This window comes from Carassius carassius, chromosome 40, assembly GCF_963082965.1.
Source record: "Carassius carassius chromosome 40, fCarCar2.1, whole genome shotgun sequence".
Lineage (NCBI taxonomy): Eukaryota > Metazoa > Chordata > Actinopteri > Cypriniformes > Cyprinidae > Carassius > Carassius carassius.
This window is the reverse complement of record NC_081794.1, coordinates 14868624-14894831: the sequence shown is the minus strand read 5'-3', so window position 1 is coordinate 14894831 and position 26208 is coordinate 14868624.

The window sequence follows — 26208 nt, the reverse complement described above, 5'->3', positions numbered from 1 at the left end:
CATTCGGGTTTTATATAAGCAGATTTGGTCCATCCCACGACGTGATCTTCCAATGGGATGCTGTTGCAGAGCTTAGACACGCCCCGTACTGTTTCTCTTTGTACACTTATTTAACATCATGTGACATCGTCTTGTGAGAGGAACTCCAGCGTGGAACTTTGGTTAATACCATAGACCAGGGGTTTTCAAACTGTGGGTCGCGACCCACTTGTGGGTCACAGAATGGAACAAGGTGGGTCGCACAAAGTCACTTGGCTGCAGCTAAATTTGCGTTTCAATGACACACACACACACAGTTCAGTCTAGGGCTGCACGAAAGTGACGAGTGGGAACGGTGCGAGGCCGGTGGAGTGATTGGAATTGAGCGACACCTGCTCGACTCACCAGTCTCGAGAACCACGGAGGAGATCGGAAGGATACAAAAGAGGAGCGTCCGTCTCCCCGGCAACTCACTCCAGCCCACCGCCTCGAGCATCCTCCTTCGCCCTGCTCGATGGCACTGCGGATTCACCTCAGTGCCGAGGGATCTTCGGCACCGCGTCCCTCCTTCCTCCCAGGCTTCACCAGTCTAACACATTAAAAACTTCTCAATCACGGGAAGGAGGAGGCGGGAACCGGGAACCCACTCGTCACAATGATATAGCCCACCAACATTAATAAGGACTACAATATCCTTAGTGTGATTTTCGAATTGCAATTAAGTCCGCGTGCTTTGCGTGTTTTGAAGCGCGGGCGCGCACGAGTTGTAATAACAGTGAAGGTCTCAGAGCAATGTCATTAAAAGGTTCAATCGGTCCGCATTATTAAAAGAGAAAAACTTGCTCACTTCAATACACTATATTCCGCATGAGATTGCATACACCAGAAAACAAATGTTACGAAAACGGTTTCAGGTAGGCCATGTTCATTCATTTCTATCGTCCGTTTGAGCTCTGTGCACTTTTTTCGTTCGGGAAACGGTTTGTAAAAAGCATTTCACATGTACAGGGTGAGCAGTGCACAAACGCAGGGTTAATTGTAACACTACAAGATTTAAACATTTCCACATAACAAAATGCACAAAAAAATAATGCAATACTCCTTGACGTATCATCTCTTTTTAGAGAAAAATTTGCCAAAGTTCAGAAATCTTTTGAAGATATTGCTGAACATTAATTTAACCATTGCTAAAATAAATTTCTGCCTGAACTTAATGTCATCCAGTTTTTTTTTTTTTTTGTTTATTTAAAACGAGACACATGTTTATTATTATTTTTTACCTATTTCACAATTATTTTAATCTCCAAACAGTTTTAGATAGTTCTGCTTTGCTTCTTATGCTTTTTCTAAAAAAAGTGTTGGATTGTGCTCCGTTCTCACCGACACACACGGAAGGATCGTGAATGCATTTTCTGCAACAAAACACAGCAGCGCAGATTACAGTTCACTGGAGTGAGCCTGTTTAACGTTTTTATGGACACTACATATTCTAAAGTCTGTAAACAAAAATTAAAACTTAAATATTAATAGTGATTTTTTTCAGGTGTAGGCCTACTCTAAAATAAAAAGGTTTTTTTTCTTAAATACTTCATTTCTGTCATCAAACTTTTAAGTAAGATTAGGCTTAAAGTAATATCAACCTTTTTTTTTCCTCAAATATTGTGGTGGGTCATGAAATAGATTACACTTGTCTAGGTGGGTCGTGGAATGGAAAAGTTTGGGAACCACTGCCATAGACAGTAAAAGAAATGGACACAGCGACCCCATTGTATTCAACGGAGAAAAATGAAGTCAATTAGAAGCAAGCACTTCCTGGGGGTCGGGCGTACTGCGCAGACTCAAACTGAGCTTGATGACGTAAATGTCACGTAAGCAATCTGTGTCTTCTAATCGCTGTGCCAAGAGAAATCTGAATCACCCACCGAATCTTCCAGAGAAGGCGATTGTGTTTGGTAAGTATTCTGATTAATTATCTCCCTTGACTTCATGCCTCCACGTCCCCCCGATAGCCTCATAGACAGTAAAAGATTGTCTGCGAGCTACTCCTCCTGTCCATATGGTAATTTCTCTACTGTGCGACATAGAGTCGCTGGTTATGACGCAATCGTTAGCCTATTTTTTTTTACAAAAACTGCTTCTACGGGAACATAACGTAAGATACAAGGTAATGGAGCCTTTTATACATTTTTGTGTTTCTTTAGAAATAATTAATGGACAAATGGAGTCTTTAAACGCCTAAGATGTTAAGTTATTCACTGTCAAAGTGACGCCAAAATGAATGTCAATGGAATGCTAACAGCAGGTGGGGGTGCTTCAAAAAATATGAAACCCTGCCCCCCTGGTTAATACCTTAGTGTCATAATATGCGCACATTACAGAATCTGCACATTTCATTCGCTCCAAGTTTAAGCAAATAACGCAAGCTTTTGTTCAATATTAAACTTTCCATATCTTACACAAATTTAAATGTAATTTTATTAATAAGATTCGGGAGGAGCGCGTCAGATACTTAGCCTAATCAACACAGGTGGACCATAATCAAGTAATCAATCTTTCACCCCGGCGTACCGGCCGAGTGGCAGTTTGAGGCCGCTTCCTCTAGCAGCGCAGACCGCGCGACGTTAACCAATACATTTTCAGGCGAAGACGCTAAAAACAGGTTCTTCTTTTTCTTCATTGGATTTTTACGGCAGTTGGCATCCAAAGTGTTGCATCTAAAAGCAGGTTCGCGGCAAAAGTTTGTTAAACGACGTCATGACGCAGTTCCGTCTTCTTCTGCTAGTGGCGGTTTTGGCAAACCAGCGTAAAGGTGCATTACCACCACCTGCTGATCTGGAGTGTGGATTGCGCATAGATTTGGACTACAGATACAAACGTTCCGTCGGACGAAGGTGCCACTTAACCACGAAGCAAAGGCATTACATTCGCCTTACCGCGCACGTTTAAACCTCACGGAAATGATACAGACATAAGTTCCATGAAGGAGAAAGGAAAAAAAAAAAAAAAAAAAAAAAAAAAGCTCGTAAGTTTTTGGATAAAAGAGTCTCTGCTAAATGCTTAATTTAATTTTAAATTTTAATTTCTATGCAAGTTTTCTGGTAGGACCAAATCATTTAGGGACCTATTTCACCATTCACAGGTGTGATCACTCAAAATTCATCTAAAACGCATCCGCTATAGTGTTTCAACGCAGGATAGCAAGTGTGAGTAAAATAACTGTCGCCTTTTAAGTCCACATGAAATCAAAAATTGACTATATTTACTTTGTTTGCCTAAATTGATCGTTTTGTGCTGAACAATTCATCCATGCGAGCCAATCCACACACAAAAAAAAAAAAAAAAAAAAAAAATTCTGCCTTAATCTTTATCAAAATCTGAAAATGCCCCCCCCCCCTCTGCATTGGAGGACCTTCACTGATGATGTAGGCTTGAGGAATTTGGTGTCTGCTTAATCCATAACCACGCCCCTCAAACTGACACTGACAGGCTGCCTGTGTGTAGCGAGCATTGACAGCGTGTGAAAGGAGAGATGGCAAGGAGGTGCATTTTTGTAAATGATCCTCGGTGTGTTCCTGTTCTCATCTTCCTTTTCCTGCTGAAACTAAATTGTGGTGATTCAGGTGGCGAGTAATCCTCAATAACCGATTGTAAACTTGCATTTAGATCTGTCTCTATTTTTCGAATTAAACACCTACTTATCTAGATCCAATCAGGTGCTAGTTGGAAAATAAGCCACGCCCACTACTTTCCTCATTTATTATTCCGTTTCTCTCGGAAATACGTCACAACACTGGAGAAAAGTCGTTTGCAACTTCCGTTTCACGGGGACTTTAAGGACCGTAATACGAAAAAACTGGCAAGTAAACATCTTTAGAAACCACTTGGAAGCGAATAGCACATAACTGCCATTAACCCATTTGCTTGCAAGCATCGCCAACCACCCCAGTTTATTATCGTTCATTTTCACAGCACGTTAAACATCACTCCCTTACTTGATCTGGATAAACCCGGCATCAATTGAAAGCCAATTGACCAATATTTCGATAAAACATCATTTCAGTGACAGTTATTAAGTAATTATGTCAGGAAAACGATTCCTATTCCTGAACGGTAAACGTCGAAGTGTTAGCTCGTGGACAAATGTTGATCATGGATCTAGTCAGAAAGAATCATGAGCAGAAACATCTTTATTTTGGGTATGTAATTTCTGTCTCCATGTCAAAAATGGGGGGTGACTGGTAAGGGGTTAATGTTATTGCTGTAATCATGTCTTTCGGTACAACGTCTTACAAGACTAAACATGCTTCATCGTTTCCAAAAGCCTCTGTTTCCACAGTCCATACTACAACGTGAAAACAGCGTTCCAAACGTATCCGCTCAGGAAACCGTCTAAAGAGCCCGGAGGCCAAACGAGAGGAAAGATGCTTTTCCAACAGGAACCTAATAATGTGGACAAGGCTCGAGGAATTGTCAAATCAGGCAACCAATTGCTGAGCTGGTGACACAGTAGGCTACCCATTCATTTTTAGCTTGCCCCATCAAATGTTACTAACCTTTTTTTTTTTTTACTCTTCCCACAGCCAACATCTACAGCAGCCGAAGCAAGTAGCCTTGCACGTACCTCCTCACTGCCGCAGCAGTGTCTGCTCCCGCAGGGGCCTTTCCTATACCTCCTCACTGCCGCAGCAGTTACTGCTCCCGCAGGAGCCTTACCTGTACCTCATCACTGCCGCAGCAGCGTCTGCTCCCGCAGGAGCCTTTCCCGTATCTCCCCACTGCCGCAGCAATGTCTGCTCCCGCAGGAGCCTTTCCTATACCTCCTCACTGCTGCAGCAGTGTCTGCTCCCGCAGGAGCCTTTCCCGTATCTCTCCACTGCCGCAGCAGTGTCTGCTCCCGCAGGAGCCTTTCCTATACCTCCTCACTGCCGCAGCAGTGTCTGCTCCCACAGAAGCCTTCCCTATACCTCCCCACTGCCGCAGCAGCGTCTGCTCCCGCAGGAGCCTTTCCCGTATCTCCCCACTGCCGCAGCAGTGTCTGCTCCCGCAGGAGCCTTTCCTATACCTCCTCACTGCCGCAGTAGTGTCTGCTCCCGCAGGAGCCTTTCCTATACCTCCTCACTGCCGCAGCAGTGTCTGCTCCCGCAGGAGCCTTTCCTATACCTCCCCACTGCCGCAGCAGTGTCTGCTCCCGCAGGAGCCTTTCCTATACCTCCCCACTGCCGCAGCAGTGTCTGCTCCCGCAGGAGCCTTTCCTATACCTCCTCACTGCCGCAGCAGTATCTGCTCCTGCAGGAGCCTTTCCTGTATCTCCCCACTGCCACAGCAGCGTCTGTTCACACGCAAAAAAAAAAAAAATAATACTAATAATAATTTCCGCTTCTAGGTATGCCAGGCATCCTAGGTTGCGGTGACAGCATCATGTATCGACAATAGCCAAGACTATATTAGGCCCATTCTCCAATCAACGTTTTTTATTATTTTTTTTTTAATTATAATTATCAGGCGGCCTACCATAATTCGGCTATCAAGCCGCTCCGTTATCCCATCTCAGCACTGCACTTCACGCTCGCCCGTGCTCTCAAAGGATGACGTGAGCCTGCAGGTGGCAAAGAAGTCTCCATCCACAAATAGACATGCATCGTTTGCAGATATAAGGTATTCCATCGTACTTTAACAGGTAAATCCGATACGTGCCACATTTTAAAGGAGCTCTCACTAACGGAGTTTAATGCCACAGTTACATTAGAATGCATCTCATTCTGGTCTCAGGGGCGGCGCGTCGGTCCCATCATGAGGCATGTGGTCCGGAGCGCGTATGACCAAGGCATCATTTCAACCGAACTCACTCCAAATATATGAACTTACCGGTTTTTGAATACCTTACATTTAAGGCAGTTGTTTACGTCCATATTAGGGTTAAATCGTTGGACTTTAAATAAAATCTACTATAGTTTAAAAAATAAATAAATAAATAAATAAAAATAAAAAATAAAATAAATACTTATGAAAAATAATTTCACTGGACAAGCGAGATGACAATAGTGCCGACTACATGAACTAGCAGTTTTAAATATAGTATTTTATATTTAATGCCAGTTTATCAGTACGTCCAAAAAATATATATATTTTTTTCGATTATTGGTGATTCCATAGGCTTTTTCGTGCACCTGCATGGTTAAAATGGCAAATAGTAAGCTCAGACAAGTATAAAGAATCTTTCTCTTACTCCACCCATGCACGATTACATCGTCGATATGTACCATCGATCTCATGTGCTGACAATATGACAATACGACAACGACCACATCGCCGATACACGGCACCTATTTGGGGTACACTGGCACAGGAAATCCTATTTATTTTTGCACGCTTAATTTCGAATACAATGACTACAACAAGATTTTGTATGACGTATGACATCGTGAGTATTAAACTCCTGTCAGACGCTTTCCCGCTTAAGCAATCTTGGACTTTCCATCCGACCACCAGCGAAGTTTACCCGATTAAAAAGCTAGATTAACCCAAAAAAAAAAAAAAAAAAAAAAAAAAAAAAAACACCGGATGCCGGCCATAGCCTCCCGGCCAGATAACCTTACCTTTTCGATCTTATGACCAGCGAGGCTTCTCTCTTCGATGACAGGAGCTCGAGCTCCCATCGGATGCCGACGAGAGCCTCCCGGCCAGACAACCTCACCTTTTCCAATCTGCGGCCAACAAGGCTTACCCGTTCGTTGCCTGGAGCTCACACTCCCTTCGGACGTAGGTAAAAGCCCCTGGCTACCTGTTTTGCCATTCTGTCTTACGTACGGAGAGGTTTACCCATCCAATGCACGGAGTCAGGGCTCCCATTGAATGTAGGTGAGAGCTTCCCGGCTAGACAACCTTACCTTTTCATCCTTTGGCCAGCGAGGCTTAACCGTTCGATTCCGGGAGCTAAGCTCCTGTCGGCCGAAGGTAAGAGCCTCCCGGCCGGACAACCTTTTCCGTCCTTCAGCCAGAGAGGTTTACCCGTTCGATTCCTGGAGCTAAGCTCCTATCGGACGTCGGTCAGAGCCTCCTGGCTAGACAACCTGACCTTTTCCATCCTTGGCCAGCGAGGCTCACCCGTTCGATGAGAGTGCTCCCATCGGACGCTGGCGAGAGCCTCCTGGCCAGCCAATCATGACCATTCCGCGTGGTCTAGGTTACAAAACCTACAAGCAAGCCGTTCGATGCCGCAGGCACCAAACACACAAATAAACCCTCCCTCCTTCCTACGGTCGCCAAGGCTTACCCGTCTCTTGCCGTGAGTAGCAAACTCCCATAAGACGCTGACGACAGCCTAACGACCACACAAACTTACCTTTTCCATCCTACGGCCTGCGAGGCTCACCCAGTTGTTTTTGGGGAACTGAAAGTCCCCGTTGGATGCGGACAAATGCCTCCTGGCCACCTATCGTTACCTTTTCTGTCACACATCCGGAGAGGCTTACCCGTTCGATGCGTGTGCTCCCTTCGGACGCCGGCGAGAGCCTCCCGGTTAGACAACCTTACCTTTTCCTTTTCTATGGTCAGCGAGGCTTACCCGTTCGATGCGCGTGCTCCCTTCGGACGCTGGCGAGAGCCTCCTGGACAGACTGGCTTTACGTTTCCACTCTACGGTCGGCGAGGCTTACCCGTTCGATGCGTGTGCTCCCTTCGGACGTCGGTAACAGTCTCTCGGCCACGCAACTTCCCTTTCCATTTGACGGTAGGCGAGGCTTAACCGTCCGACGCTACGAGTCTCGTCCTCTCGCCAAATCCTGCAAAAAAAAAAAAATAAAAAAAAAAAAAATAATAATAATAATAATAATAATAATAACTCAGCTACCCTCAGCTACCCTCACATCTTTTAACCCCGCCTGGCGAGGCTTACCCGTTCGATGTTCTGAGTCTAATGCCCCATCGGATGCTGCGAGAGACCTCCCAGTCGGGTTTTCCTTTCCACTCTCCCCGTCCGGCGAGGCTTACCCGTCTGATGCGTGCACTCCCTTCAGACGTCTGGCGAGAGTTCTCCCGGGCGGGCCTATGCTTGCCGGCCGCAAGTGAGTCTCATCCATCTAATGCCGTGAGTCGGGATCTCCCATCAGATGTCGCCAGAGTCCTCCTTGTCGGCCAGCCCAAAGCTTTTTATCTGCCAAACCGAGAGGACTCAGACGTCCGTCATTCTGAGTCTCAATCTCCTGTCGGAGGCTTCATGGGCCCTCTCGGTCAGCACTAGGCCCTTCACCCACTGAATAGCAGGGGCTATCAGCCAGTAGGGCCCGTACGCCGACACCGTGACCTATTCCGGTCGAGGCAACTCGGGTCCTCCTGGTCGGGCACCACAACCACGCTGGTCCTCCTCATCGGCCGGAAGGGCTCACCGTTCCAACGCCAAAAAGCTCCAGTTGAGCATCGGCTCGAGCCCTACCGACCGGGCGCCAACAACCAAGTAGTTCACTAGCTGCAGCCGGTAGGGCCTACTCTCCCAACACCCAAGTCGCTCGAGACGACTTCTCAGAAACCAAATCAGCCGCCGCCAGTACTCTATGCTTTTGGGGGGGCATTCTCTAAACTGGCGGCTGTCCTCCTGTATATTTGCTTTTTGGGGGGTACTCTAGGTTCGGGCCATTCCCGAGCTCGGAGCCCTTCCCCGGACAGCACGCCAAATACGCATTCCATACCTCAGCTAATTATATGTAAGCGTGAACTATTGAAATGTAATTTTATTAATAAGATTCAGGAGGAGCGCGTCAGATACTTAGCCTAATCAACACAGGTGGACCATAATCAAGTAATCAATCCCATAGTATAAATATCGCTGACTTACCTCTATCCATTGACGGTTTATCAGCATCCCTCCTCCATCCCATCTCCTCACTTCAAGTTCACTTTATAAATAGACGGGGAAGGGGGGGGTACTCTAGGTTCGGGCCATTCCCGAGCTCGGAGCCCTTCCCCGGACAGCACGCCAAATACGCATTCCATACCTCAGCTAATTATATGTAAGCGTGAACTATTGAATAGCACTAAATGCTAAAATGTGTTATGAAACATTAGTCAAAGTTGCGCAGATTACCTTGAGCACATCAAACATATATAAAACATAAAACATATTATTTGTGAATATTGTTAAACCTTCAGATTTCTCAATTGTTGTCCTTTTGAGATTGTTTATTGAAAAGTTCAGTTCGTAGTGTAAGGGAAACAGGTCAATTTAGCTCAAAGGGAATCATTTAAGATTTTAAAGGGAATTTGAACAGAATCACTGTTTCACGGCTTATCACTGAGACGACCTGCGATTCACTGTACGAGCCGTTTAACCAAACTATAGTGAAAAAACTATCAATTAGCAAGATTGGCAGTTTAAGACATTAACTTGTAAGCACAAAACACAAGATACTTCTCCTTTCAATATGAATAAGGCTTTATTAGATAAATCTAAGACATATAAACTAATCTAACACATAAGCACACGCACTCAGACATTCACACAAGTTGCAGGAAGATCGAAAGTTAGGGAAGAATGAGTTTAAGAGAATGAAAATGTGCAATCCCAAGTTTACAGCAATACGTGAAATTACATAGACATGAACAACCATCAATCACTTAATTAACCCTCGCACTGAGTTCCTCAATGAGGTTAAAATTATATTAGATACACCAGTATGGATCAGAGTCTGGAGGTACTACTTGTTACGAGCTAAAAGCTAAAAGCAAACTAAAAGCAAACATGACTAATATCAAAAGCTAAGAAGCAAAGCTAGAAGCTAAAAGCAAGATTTTATGGTTTCCTAAGTATTTAAACTGGCCTGTTGGCCACACCTCAAATGTTGTCTTGACCAATCAGATATTGTCTTGGCTCGGGGGTATCATAAATCATATGTTATCTTATCAAGCACATGGTCCCAATTTTCCCGCTCTTGCAGGGTATAATTTTGGAAATGATTCCTATAACAAGTATATGATACATTTGACAAATAACTAATGGTCAGAACGGTTTCAAGCTAACAGATTCAGATTCAAACACATACATACGAAACATGAATATTTATCCTTAAGCAATCCAATAGTTATTAAAAGACATACACAATAAGTGATTAAACATGATAGTCAAATGTGTGGGTTACATATAAATGAATATGGAGTTAAGCGATGGATTGATATTCATTTAGAAGTCATTTTGAGTTCATTTTGGTCCATTTATATCTAGAAAAGTAAGTTCTTGACATAAATTCTCTGACATAAAGATTTCTGTGGAGACCAGAGGTTAAAAGTCTGGTTCCTGGTAGGAATTTCAGTCTGGTTCTGGTAGGTGGGGGAAGTCGATCCAAGGATCTTGTTTATTACTCTCATTGGTTTACATGTGAAGTCCGGCGTTGCATCTCAATTACTTGCCCCAAATTTGACAATCTCATCTCCGAATTGAAATTGTCAATGGTTGTTATAGTGGTGTTAATGTTGAAAGCTGTTCTGTGAAAGAGTTGGTTGGTTGGTTATCTTGCTTCGGACTTGTGGCACGGAATGATTTATGACTTCCTGTTGCCTTTCTTAGGAATTTGGCTCGTGTTTCAACCACAGTCCCGATCGACTCTTTAATTTCTCTGGTTCGGGTCAGATACGCTACAGTAGAAAGAGTCACAAGCAAGCAGGAAACAGTCATGGGACACTGTATGGGTCCTTTGTGTTTAGGTCCATTAATTATTAATGATTTATGTGGTGTTTCCATACATTGTGATCATGAGATGCTTCTCGATACACAGGGTCCTTGTATCTTGTGAAAAGAGTTAATGTCGTCAACTCTTTTAATTGGAAAACAAAATAGTTTGTAGAAGCCTTCAATACAGTTGGTAAATATTTTTTTTTTATAATGGGGGGGGGGTCTAGACATAGTCTCATAAAAATATTTGCAGGAGTCTCATTTTTCATCTTATTCAGATTTGAAATAGAAACTCATGAGACATGTGACTTTCAACCCATTACTTTTCTAGATTGCTCCAGGACTGATTTCATGTATTTTTATATCAAATAAAAAAGATATAAGTGTGGTAAAAAAAATTCAAGGCACTTCAGTGTCTATAACTTAATATTTTTGAGCATTATCAAATCAGGTTGATAAAAAGTAAAGCACAAAGGGTCTTTCCAAAGACACCACAATTATGTTTGTAACACACTGAAGTAGGAAACGGTTACAGTTTTAAGTTAGGTAGAGCACTTTCAGCTGTGAGTCCCATAATGGGGGGTCAGGTTAACAGGTTAACTTCTGTTTTAAATAGCATTGTTTTTTATTTTAGATTGTAATGTTACAATATTATAATTTTTTTGCACATAGTATATAGCATAGCCTACATGGTTACTTTCACTATATTGACAGGGTTAATAAGATGATCTCCTGAGGGCACTGATGAGAGACGGCACAGTATAATGAGGTGTAAACCATTCTTCCCCAGAGGGGCCTGCTCTCAGATGTCTTGACACCCTAACGCATTCTCATCCCAAGGCGTCATATACTGACCCTTTTGACATTTCGTCAACATCCTATGCATATGGCACCCTCTAGCGTCAATATGAGACACAGATTATGGGTTAAGGTTAGGGTTAGGGTTAGGGTTAGACCGCTAGGAGGCGCCTTCTGGCCCATTTTTATCTGCGTGTAATATTGACGCTAGAGGGTGCCATGTGCGTAGGATGTTGACGAAATGTCAAAAGGGTCAGTATATGACGCCTTGGGATGAGAACGGTCTGGACACCCTTATGTCAGGACCTCTTGGCCAAAGGCTTCATATTGAAAACTACAGTCCTCAGATCCATCATCTCTTTTGAAGACTTCAACCTGGGAGCGCCAAGGTGATGCAATCAGATCCCATCTAATCCCAATCAATTTTACACAACGTTTGTGTGTTTAACCTGTTTTTTTTCTACATTTCTATAACCTGATGTAGATGTGGCAGAGTTCCTTGCCTTAATTTAAGCTGAATAATTTCACTATTGTCTTTTGTTGTATAGCTGAATTGAATTTGTTCTTAATTCATGGATTTTGCAATATCGACATAGTTATTGAACTGAACTGAACCAGCACTGAACTTACAGGAGCTTAATAATGACAATATTGTCTTGCTACAGCTCCTTTATAGCAGAATTTGGATTTGAAATCATTTTTTTAAGCTTGCGTCAATGATTTTCTCATTTAATACCATGAAGCTGCTTTGAGATGATCTCTACTGTATAAAAATAAATGTGACTTGCCTTGACATTTCAATCTGAGAGGTGGCTGGTTGGAACTTTCAAATTAAGTTACTCTGTGGACTATTTTACAGCTGATACTGATACTTACAGGTTTACAGCTGATACTGTCACCAGCTGATACTATCATACTTTATACTGAGTGAAGTTTTGGTGGTGCAGGATAAATGTTGGTTTATAAAGGGTGACGTTTTCTTATGATAACTTGTTGACAAGGAAGTTCATAAAAACATGAAGTTCTTAGATTTTTAGCAGTTCAAACTTCTATAACTTGGTTGTGCTTTCATCTCAAAAAGAATATATAAAGCAATAACCACAGGCAGGATTCCATACACAGAACACAGTGCAGAGGATACGACTTGAATACTGAAATGTGAAATGTGCTGATGTCTTGATTTTTTGAGAAAGTGGCTTATTTCGAAATCAGCCAGAATAACAGGATGACCATCTAAGGAATTATTCTCTGGGTTGCTCACATATATATTGGTAGATCCACTGTAACCCACAGGATTTTAAGACATGTGGGATGTAGATGCTGTCTGTGCAACATTCTATAAAAGAAATGAGAAAAGCAAAGTAAAAACTCATTTTATTGACCTGTGGAAGGCAATATCTTAGATACATGCCATGAGATGTTAGTATATCAGCAAAAACGGCAAGTATTCAGCAGGCACTCAGCCTTTATTTATTACCTGGCCAATGACAAGTCTGTTATTAACACTAAATATGTGGCAATAGCTGTAAATGTGGTTTAAAATAAACATCTTGCTTAAAAACATAGTCTTTTAAAGCTGTGCCAAACAACCCCACTGTGTGCCAAACCATCTTGGTCCTGGGGTTGGTTTGCACAACTGCACAGCATGAATTTACTCATTAAATAACAAAATAGGACATATTTTATGACATACAATGTCAATGTCAATGTTATACAGTGTCTGATTTTTTCCCAAAAAAATTAAGCTTTGTTTTAGACCTAATTGGGTTATTCCAATTATAAAATTTGGGTTACCCTACCATATGAAATAGCCAGAAAATATTTACAAAGCTACAGTGCTAAGTATAATTGAGCGCAGCGTTAGTTCAGTCTAGCCACGGAGGCATAGACTGCGACCAGCTGATGCGGTCAGCTGTCAAATAGCTCCAATCACTACCATTCTCCAATTAGACACGGGACATATATGACTTGACTTTAACTTTATTAATCCCCGGAGGGAAATTTAGATGTCACAGCAGCACAACCATACAATGAATAAATTAAACCAACTTTAAAACAACATTCACAAACAACATAAAAACTTGTTCTCCAGTATCAAGTTACAAAGCATTGTAATTATATACAAAAACATAAATCCTAAAAAGTAAGTCATCTTAAATAACACTGATTATACGACCTAATTGCAGTTGGGAAAAAAGACTTCCTAAAACGCTCCTTGTAACAGCGTGGATGGATCAATCTTAAGCTGTGAGTACACATAAAATCACGAACTATTTCATTTAAGGGGTGACAATCATGATGCATCAACGAATAGAGTTTCCCAATCATTATATCCTGCATTATCACCTCGAAGGTGGGTAACACACTCCCTATGACAGAACCTGCCTTCTTTATTAGTTTATTTAACTTATTCTTCTCCTTTTCTAGCAGTCCCCCTCCCCAACTTCTGGCAGAGTACAATATCACAGATGAGACCACAGAGTCATATACGTGGCACTATTGTAGTAGCCCTTTATTGTCACTGTTTAAAGGTACCAGCTAAATTAGCCATCGACCTGTCCATACAGTACATACAATATGACAAGGGGGTAGACTGGACAGGAAGATGGGATTAAGGAAGAAATACAGCATAACATGAAGGAGGGGAGAAGGAAAAAAAAAACAGACTATGCTCCTGTGGGGAGTACAATGTGGGAAAAGAAAAAAACACCTCAGCAACATAAGCACATAATCAGTATGAAAAACACACGACTTGCAACAGGGGAGGGGAGTGGGGGGTGGAGGTAACCAAGCACAGGCAAGCAGCCGTCTGGTACTGCAGCCGTTCTCGCCGCTGGTCACAGACCCGCTTGTAAGACTGGCGGTACAACGCGGTGAAGGGATGGGGAGTGGGGTGATGGGGGGGGGGGTGAATGCATATCTATTATAAACAGTATGAGCCTATGTGTGTTTGTATGTATGTAAAAGTTCTTGTATGTGTAGGCCTGGAGAGTGGCTACTCCTGGCATCAAATCTAGGTGCCTCAGTCCGCAGGACTGTCATAGCGACACACTGCAAATTGCCATGGAGACAGCCTTGATCAGGTCCCAGATAGAGTCAACAATCAGCAGGTGTCTGTGGAAGAGGGGGGAGGAATGCAAGAGTGTCTCACTGCAGTGCTCTTCCGGGGAGTTGTTGTTCCAAAAGCAGCCTTGGCTGAGGCCAGTGCTGGTTGAGGGGAGCCAAAAGCAAATAAAATTTGGATTGTTTGGTCTTGGGGCGAGTAGCGACATTCCAATTTACACGACTACTGTCTTAGTCCAAGTCTCTGAATTGATCCATCTGCCTTTGCAAAGCCGTGAGCTTCTCCGTGATGTTATCCATATTGTGGTTAATAGTCCCAGTCTCAGTACTGACCGCTCTGCCCACTGCTTCTATCATGATGGGCAGCCTTGTGAGGCTTTGGACAGCTATTACCGTTTTCTGAATTCCTCGATAAACCAGGGCAATGCCTAATCCAATTAGCAAAAGACCTGTTATCATGGTTCCGAATAGGTAGATATCTTCAATGTCCTCCACGGAAAGAGCTGCCAGACACACGAACCGCCACCTCTCCCACGCGTCCATCGTGTAGCCAGCAGTGAACGCCCCGGCAGGGCAGTCAGGTTCCCCTGAACCAAAGCTCCCCGTCGAGAAGATGTTGTCAATTCTGTTGAATTGAATTGTTGAATGAAATCCATGATTTTTTAGTTTGGAGAGCAGTGCGGAGAGAATCTCTCAACGTATAAGACAATAGACGAGACAAGAGGAGCAAAGCAGGGAAGGTAAGGGGGAGGAGAAGGAGAGAAAATGCGACCGCCTCCGTTGAGAGCAAAGAGAGTGTATTGCTTGGTAAGTATGCTCAAATGGCTCTAAAGGCTCAAACTGCTTGTGAGAGCTATCGCTTGCTCAGGAAACTAATCAGACAGCGAATCTATCTACATAGGAAGCATTCAAATCAGGATTTTTTGGCAGGATTCCCACAGAGTATCTCACCAATTTTCAAGTCGTGAACTTAAGCGAATTTGCCGCGTTGTTTGTCAAGCGATGGACTGAAAGTGATATGAGAGAGCACTTGATATAGACACTTTGCCCGCGATTCATCGCCAAAGTTGTACTAATACAACTGAGCTAGCAACATTACACGAGATCTGCTTCCCCGCTGGAAGAAGCAAGTTATTCAAGAATGACAAAGCATCCACGAAAAACTGTCCATTTCACCTTTAATTCATAAAGTAAAGTTTTCTTTAATTTTTATTGCTTAGTGCTATGTTGGCGAAAATGCTTCAGACATTGCTCATTGTCCAAAGCTAATTGTTCATTTATGTTTGCTAGGCATGCTATCGCATTACCACATGCTATCGTATTGGTAACACTACCAGTTAAATATACCAACTAGCCTCTATGCACTCTATCACTCTATGCACTTCAGAAGGTCTTTGCTTAAAGCTATCAGGGTATTGGGACTGCTTGCTTGCAATATCATATTAGACCTGCTGTTGCATAAGCGGGATTTATGCTTTCTCCTGGCTCCACTTGCGAGCCTCAGATGACTGCGTGCGCACCTTCCCAAACGGTCAAGGTTTTATACTCGTCGTGTTCGCCGTCGTACAGGGTCATACGGGTGCTTGAAATCCCTGAAAATTCTTGAAAATTAATGCAGTGTTTTCAAGGATTAATAATAAAAAAAATGCTTGGATTTAGATAAGGTGAATGAAAATGCAGTGCATTGGTTCATAATAATTTGCTTTCTTACTGACTGCAGGAGCGCTGATGACGATTCGCCAGATTGACAAATGAATGACAACGATCACGTGTGTTTCGGGGTTTATTCAACATTTGCAGTTCCAATAATGGGCACAAATCTGTGTTTTTAGAATGGTACAAGCTTTTTTTAATGTAGTCACACTGTTGTATTTGTTTTGAGTCATGTTTATCATACAACACCGATAAAAGCATATATACCCCACTGTATTAGTATTTAAATAGTATATGATTATGTTGAACTTTATTCTTGAAAATATGGCGCTGTATTAAGCAGTATATAAAAAGTGTTTCTGTTGCTCATGAAAACGTTTCTGAAACATCTGTGTATTTGACAAATACTTCATTTTATTTACTTCCTCTGTGATAAAGTATGCAAACACTGTGTGAGTGTCACTAATGGGAGCAGAAAGTGTTCGGCTTGACATCTCCCGTTTTCAACTCTGCCCCCGACTGCAAGCTGGTACTCTCGTTGATCGCCGTCCGTAGCCATGCTTCAAGTTGAAAGCATGCCATGACTTGCAGGCAGCGTTTTTTGCACGAAGTCACCTCATGAAATGATTTTGGACAGGCTTCTGAGACAGAGTAATGGTATACAGCATGATCTACAGTGAGAGACACTCATCCTCATAACCGAACTACAGGATAGACGTCCCACTGCCACATCTACACGATTACCACTGGTTGCTTTTAAATACATTTATTAAGTGTCTTAATTGTCATATATTTCCAAGCTGATAGATCCCCAGGGTTAATGTATAAGCTCTTGTATGTTCAATTAATTTGGGAGCAAGAACCCCCATAAGGAACCATACCGCCAAAGATAAAATGTGTTCAATAAACTCAAGTTACTTGCCAAAGTGGTTCTGTCTGAAATATTACTGGATCCTTGAATTAATATATGCATGCATGTATAGTATGTATGTATTTTCTTGTTCAGGGACCATGAAAATAAGTCACCTCTGGTGTTTTGATTCATGGTACCTGTAGGTTTGGAATTTCACACTTCGCATCCTTCTGAAAATCTTTTTCTTCTTTCTTGAGTCCAAGGGTTTTTTGTGGGTTTTTTTCACTGAGCAAGCAACACCATAACATATGTCATGCTCTGGAGCTCATACTACACAAGAGTATAAAAACACATGTAAACAAGCTACTTGGCACAGGGTATATCTTTATGCCTGAAAATAGTGCATTTGTCTAATGCAAATAGTTGGCACTGATGAATGAGATGTATGCGTTGGGTGCATACACCATATAAGGATTTAACCACATGATGAGACTTTTTTGTCATGCAACTAAAGCACCAGTAAATTTTAATCTTACATTCTTTTGTCTTTTGTTTCAGTGACAAAGGCTTGATTTTCTTAAGTGCAAAACAGTGAATAATAGAAACGTTTAAAAATTTTGATTTTGAAGGAATATTTCAGTAAAAATTAGCTTACCTTCATGGTGTTTGTGTGGCTTTTTTCTTCAGAAGGATGTTTATGTGTATAAAAACTAAAAAACAAACAAATTCCTGTCTTACATTATGCTATAGGTAAATTCCTTTCAACAACCTCATTGAAGACATTCATACTGATATGGAACATAAGCAACTAAATGATGACATAATTTTTATTGTGTGAACTTTTAAATGTAAAGGCAAGGTCTCAAACTGATAAGCCCAGACTGGACAGAAGGCACACCTTCCAACATTAAAATAACTCTAGGCACACAGCAAGAGTGGCTTATGGACAACTCTGTGAATGTCATTGAGTGGCCCAGCCAGAGCCTGAGCTTGAACCCAATCAACTATTTCTGGAGAAACCTGAAAATGTGCATCTGCCCCCATTCAACCTGACAGAGCGTGAGAGGTGAAGAGGTGAGGAAAAGAATGGCAGATAATTGCCAAATGTTGATTAGCAAAGCTGTTCACATTCTCCAAAAAAGTATTGATACAGTAAAGGTGATTCAGCTAAATATTTAGTTAAAGGTATGAAGACATATGCAATGTACTTAATTCAGTTTTTTATTTTTAATAAATGTATGAAGTTTCTTTTTTAGCTTTGTCAGATTTGTGCGTGGAGTGTAGATTGGTGTGGGGGAAAAAGTCATTTAAAGCAGTTTAACATAAGGCAGCAACATAACAAAACATGAAAAAAATGAAGGGGTATGAATACTTTCACAAGGCACTATATATATATACATATATACATTATATTAAAAAAAGTAATTCTTCAAAATATCTCCTGCACAGAATTTTGAATGACTTGAGGGTGTGAAAAAGATGACAGATTTGAATTGATTGTTACACTTTCTTTTAAGGTGTAATTATACATATAAGTACTGAGTAATATTAATTAACCACAGTTGCTTACTATATGGTTAGAGTTAGGGTTTGGCTTAGTGTTACATTAGTAATTATGCATAATTGATTGTTATCATAATAGTAAGTTCATGTAATGTTTGTAACAAGGACACCTTAAAATGAAGTGTTACCTGTACTTATTTTATTTTATTTTACTTTATTATCTTATTTTTATTTTTTGTGAACCGTATGTATATACCTCCATACCAGGGGTGCTGCACAAGATCCCGGGCCTTATGCATAGGCAGTCCAAATGGGCCCCCCTCCCCTTGAAAATATATATTCCAGACTTTTCAAGGGCCCTCTCTTCCTTTGGGGCCCTGGTAATCAGTACTGGTTTTACCCCCAGTCCAGCGCCCCTGCTCCATACCATACTGTTTTTATACTGAACTTACTGTACTTTTTTAAAAAATGAATTGAATGCATTTTTCATTTAAAAATGAAAATGCATTGCTCACAACTGTAAATATTTCAGCTTGAACAGTTACAACATTTAAAGCTGCTTACATGTTTAGTTGCATTTCATCCTATATAACACCAACAATGTTTTTAAACTGATCCTACACAAGCACAGTATTTTTCCTAAAAAAAAACCGTATAAAACGTGTGTAACTACAGAAAAAAATTAAGAAAGAAACACAGTGTAATTATTCCACTGAATCCACAAAGGAAATGACTAATAGTTAACGAAATATGCTAATACACTAGTGTTTTTTTCTCTCTCTCTGCAGATCTATTTCGGCTGTGGCAAACGTACTTCACAGGGTTTAACCTCCATCACTAACAAGACAATTAATGGGTGTGATTTATAAGACATGTAATTATGTTGCTGTCTGGGAGTAACATATTGCAAATATTTATATATATATATATATATATTTTTTTTTTTTTTTCACTCTAGTTTTTGACTCGTTCACTGGTGAAGTCTAATATGACATAAGAGTCATAAGAGATTATGACTAAAATAATTCCGGTCGACTAACTTCATAAATTGGTCATGTCACAAAGCACTTTGCGAGCTGCAGATTCAGCAGTGTGTGGGGTGTGGACTGGCATATAGCTACTCAGTCCAATTATGGATTGCTGTCACCATTTCCAGCTCCAAAAGCGACCACATAAGCTTTGTAATGATATACACAAAGTTTGAACTTGACAGAGTAGATGGATGGCTGAAGGAAGACTGTTTCCCTTGCTACCTTCTAAATGCCCATATTTATGTCTATCCTATTTAATATGATGCCGACATATTTTGAAAGGAAGAAAAATGGGTCCTGGCTGCAGTGTCTGCTCAATGGCATGTGCGGTTTTCAGCGTTTCAAATGAGTTGGAGAAATACATTTAAAATCTCTGCCGCTCACTTTAATACCGGCAGCCCTTCATTGCAGCATTCTAACAAATCCTATCTCTTGATCCCTGCATAAATGGTGTGCAATGGTGTGCATAAAACACTGATAAAAAAGGCAAGCTATAGCATCACATTTACAGAAAAATATTCGTAGCTTGGTACATGTTCATTTCAATTGATTTTGCATAATGTTGGTTACTACAAAAATAATTTCAGCTTGCCCTTTGTTTTCTTAAATTTTTACAAAAAAATAAAAAAATAAACATTGCAACAAATGTTATACAAAAGGCCTATTTCTCTCAAATGTTGTTCACAAATCTGTGTTAGTGAGCACTTCTCCTTTGCCGAGATAATCCATCCACCTTACAGGTGTGGCATATCAAGATGCTGATTAGACAGCCTGATTATTGCACAGGTGTGCCTTAGGCTGGCCACAATAAAAGGCCATTCTAAAATGTGCCGTTTTATCAAACAGCACCATGCCACAGATGTTGCTAGTTTTGAGGGAGCATGCAATTGGCATGCTGACTGCAGGAATGTCCACCAGAGCTGTTGCCCATGAATTGAATGTTCATTTTTACACCATAAGCTGTCTCCAAAGGCGTTTTAGAGAATTTGGCAGTACATCCAACCGGCCTCACAACCATAGACCACATGTAACCACAGCAGCCCAGGACTTCCACATCCCGCATCTTCACCTCCAAGATCATCTGAGACCAGCCACCCAGACAGCTGCTGCAACAATTGATTTGCATAACCAGATAACTTCTGCACAAACTGTCAGAAACCGTCTCAGGGAAGCTCATCTGCATGCTCGTCATCGTCATCGGGGTCTCGTCCTGACTGCAGGTTGTCGTCATAACTGACTTCAGTGGGCAAATGCTCACATCTGATGGTGTCCGGCACTTTGGAGAGGTGTTTTCTTCACGGATGAATCCCATTTTTCACTGTACAGGGCAGATGGCAGACAGCGTGTGTGGCGTCATGTGGGTGAGCGGTTTGCTGATGTTGATCGAGTGGCCCATGGTGGCAGTGTGGTTATGGTATGGGCAGGCGTATGTTATGGACAACAAACACATTTTGAATGCACAGAGATACCGTGACGAGATCCTTAGGCCCATTGTTGTGCCATTCATCCACGACCATCGCCTCATGTTGCAGCATGATAATGCACAGCCCCATGTTGCAAGGATCTGTACACAATTCCTGGAAGCTGAAAACATCCCAGTTCTAGCATGGCCAGCATACTCACCGGACATGTCACCCATTTGAGTATGTTTGGGATGCTCTGGATCGGCGTATACGACTGCGTGTTCCAGTTCCTGCCAATATTCAGCAACTTTGTTCAGCCATTGAAGAGGAGTGGACCAACATTCCAGAATTGCCACAATCAACAACCTGATCAACTCGAAGGAGATGTGTTGCACTGCATGAGGCAAATTGTGGTCACACCAGATACTGACTGTTTTTTTGGACACCCCCCCCCCCCCCACGGACCCCCAATACAGTGAAACTGAACATTTTATGTATAATAAATATAAATATATTGCTTTTACTTTATGATATTATCTAATGTTAACCAAACTAACCTTATTGTCATCGTTATAACAATTATTTTTTTGAAAAACTGATTTTTTTTGTGACTGGTCAACGTATAGTATATCTTCACTGGTCTATATCTTTTCACTTTGAAAAGAGGAATATTGCAGAAAATGTGTCAACTGTAACCAAGCTGCTTACATGTTCTCCAGTTTCCTGTTGATGTAGGGCCGTGCTTTTGCTGCACTTGAGTGGCTTTGAAATTGAACCATGAAGTGTAAAATTGCTTTGGGTACGAAGCAAAACTGCATAGCGTTTGCGTGTGGCCTGATGTATTATTGAGACGTGGAAACGTGGAACCGCATGCTTTGAAATGAATGCGCACAGAGTGTGTTGTTTACAAAGCTTTGTCAATTTGTTCAGCTTGATGGCAACAGTCAGCATGTTTTCGGTCACAACTTGCAGAGCATAAGTATTAGGCTTGTTTGGAGGAACAGAGGCACTGCAGTCAAAACAGGGCCTTTCGCTAAGTGAGGATGAATAGTGAAGAAGCTCAGAGAGTGATTTTTTTTCCCTCCTTTTTTTGGGGCATGTAAGCTGTGGGAACAATGTACGAGCATTTCCAAAATGGCGCATTCTTATCCTCTTATGACAGCATGAGCACTCCTAAATGGCTGAACAGCATGAGTCAAGAAGAATACTCATGAATCAGGGGAAACATCTAGTCTTCTCCTCAATATTCAAATGTTTTTTAAAAAGGATTTTTGTGAAAAAAAACACATTATCTAATGGAACCTTGATATCTATTAACTATATGAAGACTTTAGATGCAAAAGAGTCTAAATCTGTCTGAAATTTTTATTTCAAATTAGCTTTTTTATCAGGCTCCTATGAAAATATTATTGGACATTTGTTTTAAATAATGTATTCAGTAACTGACTAATAACCTTTGATTTGCCATTAAAGTGACTTTACTGAACGTAAACATAAAAAAGCCTAGTAAAAATGAAAAAAAGAATAAAATAAAAAAATTCTTAGAGGTTTTTGCATCTTATACATTTTCATATATCTACTACCATTCAAAAGTTTGGGGTCAGTAAGATCTTTCCCTTTTTTAATTATAAATTAATACTTTTATTCAGCAAGGATTAAATTAATTGATCAGAAGTGACAGTAAAGACTTTCACATTGTAATATTTTTTTTTTTTACATTTCAACCATTTAATTTTATCTTATATCTTACAAAATATATTACAGTGTCCATAAATATATTAAGTGTCTTTTTTCAGTTGTTATATTGCTAATATTACTAAATTGCTAATATTAAGAAATGTTTCTTGAACATTAAATCAGCATATCAGAATGATTTCTGAAGGAATATGTGATACTGAAGACTGGAGTAATGGCTGCTAAAAAAATCAGTGTAGCTAATCAGGAATAAAGTACAAATGAAAATATATAACAGAAAACAGTTGTTCCTTTTCAGGAACTCGAGCTGCGTCGAAACGCTTTTGGGTAACGTCCCTGACGAGACCGACTCTGAATATCGTGTGCAATCAGTCCATCGGAAAGGCGTGACGTCACGGGCGGGGTGACGTAGCGACCAGGAAGCTATAAAAGCACGTGCCGTGCAGCTGGCTTCAGCTTCGAATCTGTCAGCAAGTGCTCTGTGTGTGCATGTGCAAAAGTCTGTCCTGTTGGTCCTATTTATTGTTGTCTGTCCCTTAGCTTAAAAAGATCGCTAAAACAGCTCAATATGCCTAAGCAGAAGCAAAAGACCAAACATTTGAAGGGCGATTTCAAGCCGCGTTACAGACTGTGTGTTCCTCCCTGCACTCGCTACATTACGAGCGGGGATACACACAGGCTGTGCGTGGCTTGCCTGGGATCGAAGCACGCTGAGTTGGCTCTCGAGGGGGCCGGCTGCCCGCATTGCGAACGTTTGCCAGTGCGGACGCTTCGATCCCGGAGGGCTCTCTTCGAGGAGGGAGCCTTCACCAGCGTTCCTCGCGGTGCTGGCCCCGCTTCTGCCGAGGCAGAGCGGCTGCTGCACTCGTGGGGTTCGCAGGTGGATCTGTCAGAAGGAATGGAGACGGGCCAGTCCTTATCTCCTTCCTCATCTGCCAGATCCGGCGCCCAAGCCCTGGGTTCGGAAGCACGCTCGTCGGTTTCTTCCCCCCAGGGTGAGGGATCAGCTCTTCACCTCTCGTCCTCTGAGGAGGTCGATGTGGAGACTGTTGTTGGGGATTCGCCACCCCTGTCGCCCCAGTATGAGGAGCTTTTGGAGGTGGTCACGCGGGCAGTAGATAAATTAAAAATCGACTGGCCTGCTGAAAAACAGTCTGAGCCGCAGAGAAGCAAGTTAGACGAACGCTTTCTGCGGCCGAAGCAACCACCTCCACGTCGGAGCCTTCCGTATTTTCCCGATCTCCATGATGAGTTATCGAGATCGTGGAATCACCCGTATTCGACCCGCCTCTTTGGCCCTGATTCACTATATTATGGCAACGTGATGGGGCTGGGAGAGCGTGGTTATAGAGCGATGCCACGGGTTGAACAAACGCTCGCGGGCTATCTGTCACCCGGTTCGGCCTCGTCTCTAAAGGCTCCGACATTGCCCACTAAGCCGCTTAGAGTTTCATCGCTAGTGGGCAAAGGTTATGTGGCAGCAGGTCAGGCTGGGGCGTGCCTTCATACTATGGCAGTCCTGCAAGCTTATCAGGCTGACCTGCTGAGAGATGTCGATGAGGGGGAGGGGATTAAGTCTGAAGAGATTGAAGAACTCAGAAAGACCGCTGATCTCTCCCTCCGCGCCACTAAGGAGACCGCTCGCGCAATTGGGCGGTCTATGGCAGCCTTAGTGGCCGCGGAGAGGCATTTGTGGCTGACCCTGTCAGAAATTAAAGAACGAGACAGGGTCTGCCTCCTGGACGCCCCGCTTCAAGCCTCGGGCCTGTTCGGCGACACAGTTAATACTGTCGTCGACAGGTTCCAGGAGGCGCACAAGCAGGCAGCGGCGTTCCAGAGTTTCCTCCCTCGTCGCTCTCGTGGTGCATCTGGGCGGGAGATGACCACGCCACATACCGGCTCCTCACACCGGGAAGCGCAAAAGCAGAGCGTCGCCACTCGTGCTCCCCCATGTCGGGGCCGAGGGCAACGACACTCTGAGTCGGGGGCTTCTAGGGCGAAAACCGATTTAAGATCTGTCATCGAAGCCCGGAAGTCCTCGACGAAAAGATCCTGACGCCAGGATCCAGAGGGTAGCCCCTGCTGGGGTAGAGCACGGTTCACCTCATTACATGGTGCCCGTCTCACCTCAGTACCCTCAGGAGGTCGGTCTGCCAACCCTGCCAGAGCTTCAGGGCGCAGCGGCCTCCAGCGAGCGCCACTCCCAGTTACTTCCGCCCGTGAGCGTAGCGGAGCTGGGATGCTCGCCGCCCCTTCGGGGGCCTCTTACACCAGAGGTCAGTCTCGAGAGACTGATTCCCTTAGTAGATTATTTAGCAGCGTGGAAGCTACTGCCAAATGTATCTCAATGGGTCCTGCGTACAATAGAAAGAGGCTATTGCATTCAGTTCGGTCATCCACCACCGAAGTTCAACGGGGTTACACCGACTGTGGTCGGCCCCCAGCAGGCTCTGGTTATGGAACAAGAAGTGAATACCCTATTAAGGAAGGAGGCCATCGAGGTGGTCCCTCCTCTAGACAGGGAATCCGGATTTTACAGCCGGTATTTCATAGTTCCAAAGAAGGATGGGGGGTTGCGTCCGATCTTAGACTTGCGTCTCCTGAACCGCTCAGTTATGTCACTGAAGTTCAAGATGCTCACTGTCAACCAGGTTGTAGCTCAAATCAGATCCGAGGACTGGTTTGTCACAATAGATCTCAAAGACGCATACTTCCACATATCCATCCTTCCACAACACAGGAAGTTTCTGAGGTTCGCTTTCGGGGGCAAAGCTTATCAATATCGAGTACTTCCCTTTGGCCTCGCACTCTCACCCCGCACGTTCACGAAATGTATGGATGCGGCTCTGGTATCCCTCCGTATGCAGGGAATCCGCATTTTAAATTATATCGACGATTGGTTGATCCTAGCTCAATCAGAGCAGATGGCGGCTCGACATCGAGATGTCGTTCTCGCACACATGGGGGAGCTGGGTTTGAGACTAAACGCCAAGAAGAGTGTACTTTCTCCAGTTCAGAGAACCACCTATCTAGGCGTAGTGTGGAATTCGACCACGATGCAGGCACGCTTGTCTCCTGCTCGGATCGAGTCGATCCTCACATCAGTCGAGAGAGTCAAAGAAGGCCAGTCACTCACTGTCAAACAATTCCAGAGATTGTTAGGGCTGATGGCAGCTGCGTCCAACGTGATACCTTTTGGCCTGCTGTACATGAGACCCCTACAGTGGTGGCTCAAGTCCAAGGGCTTTTCCCCGAGGGGAAATCCACGTCGAGTTATCAAGGTCACGCGGCGGTGCCTTCGTGCCTTAGACATGTGGAGGAAACCTTGGTTCTTGAATCAGGGCCCGGTGCTGGGAGTTCCTTGTCGCCGTGTAACGCTAGCGACAGATGCGTCCCTCACCGGTTGGGGTGCGGTCATGAGCGGCCACCCTGCCCGCGGTCTGTGGAGTGGTCGCCATCTAACATGGCACATCAATTGCCTAGAGATACTAGCGGTCTATCGAGCATTGAAATATTTCCTCCCAGACCTGAGAGGTCACCATGTGTTGGTGCGCACCGACAACACATCAG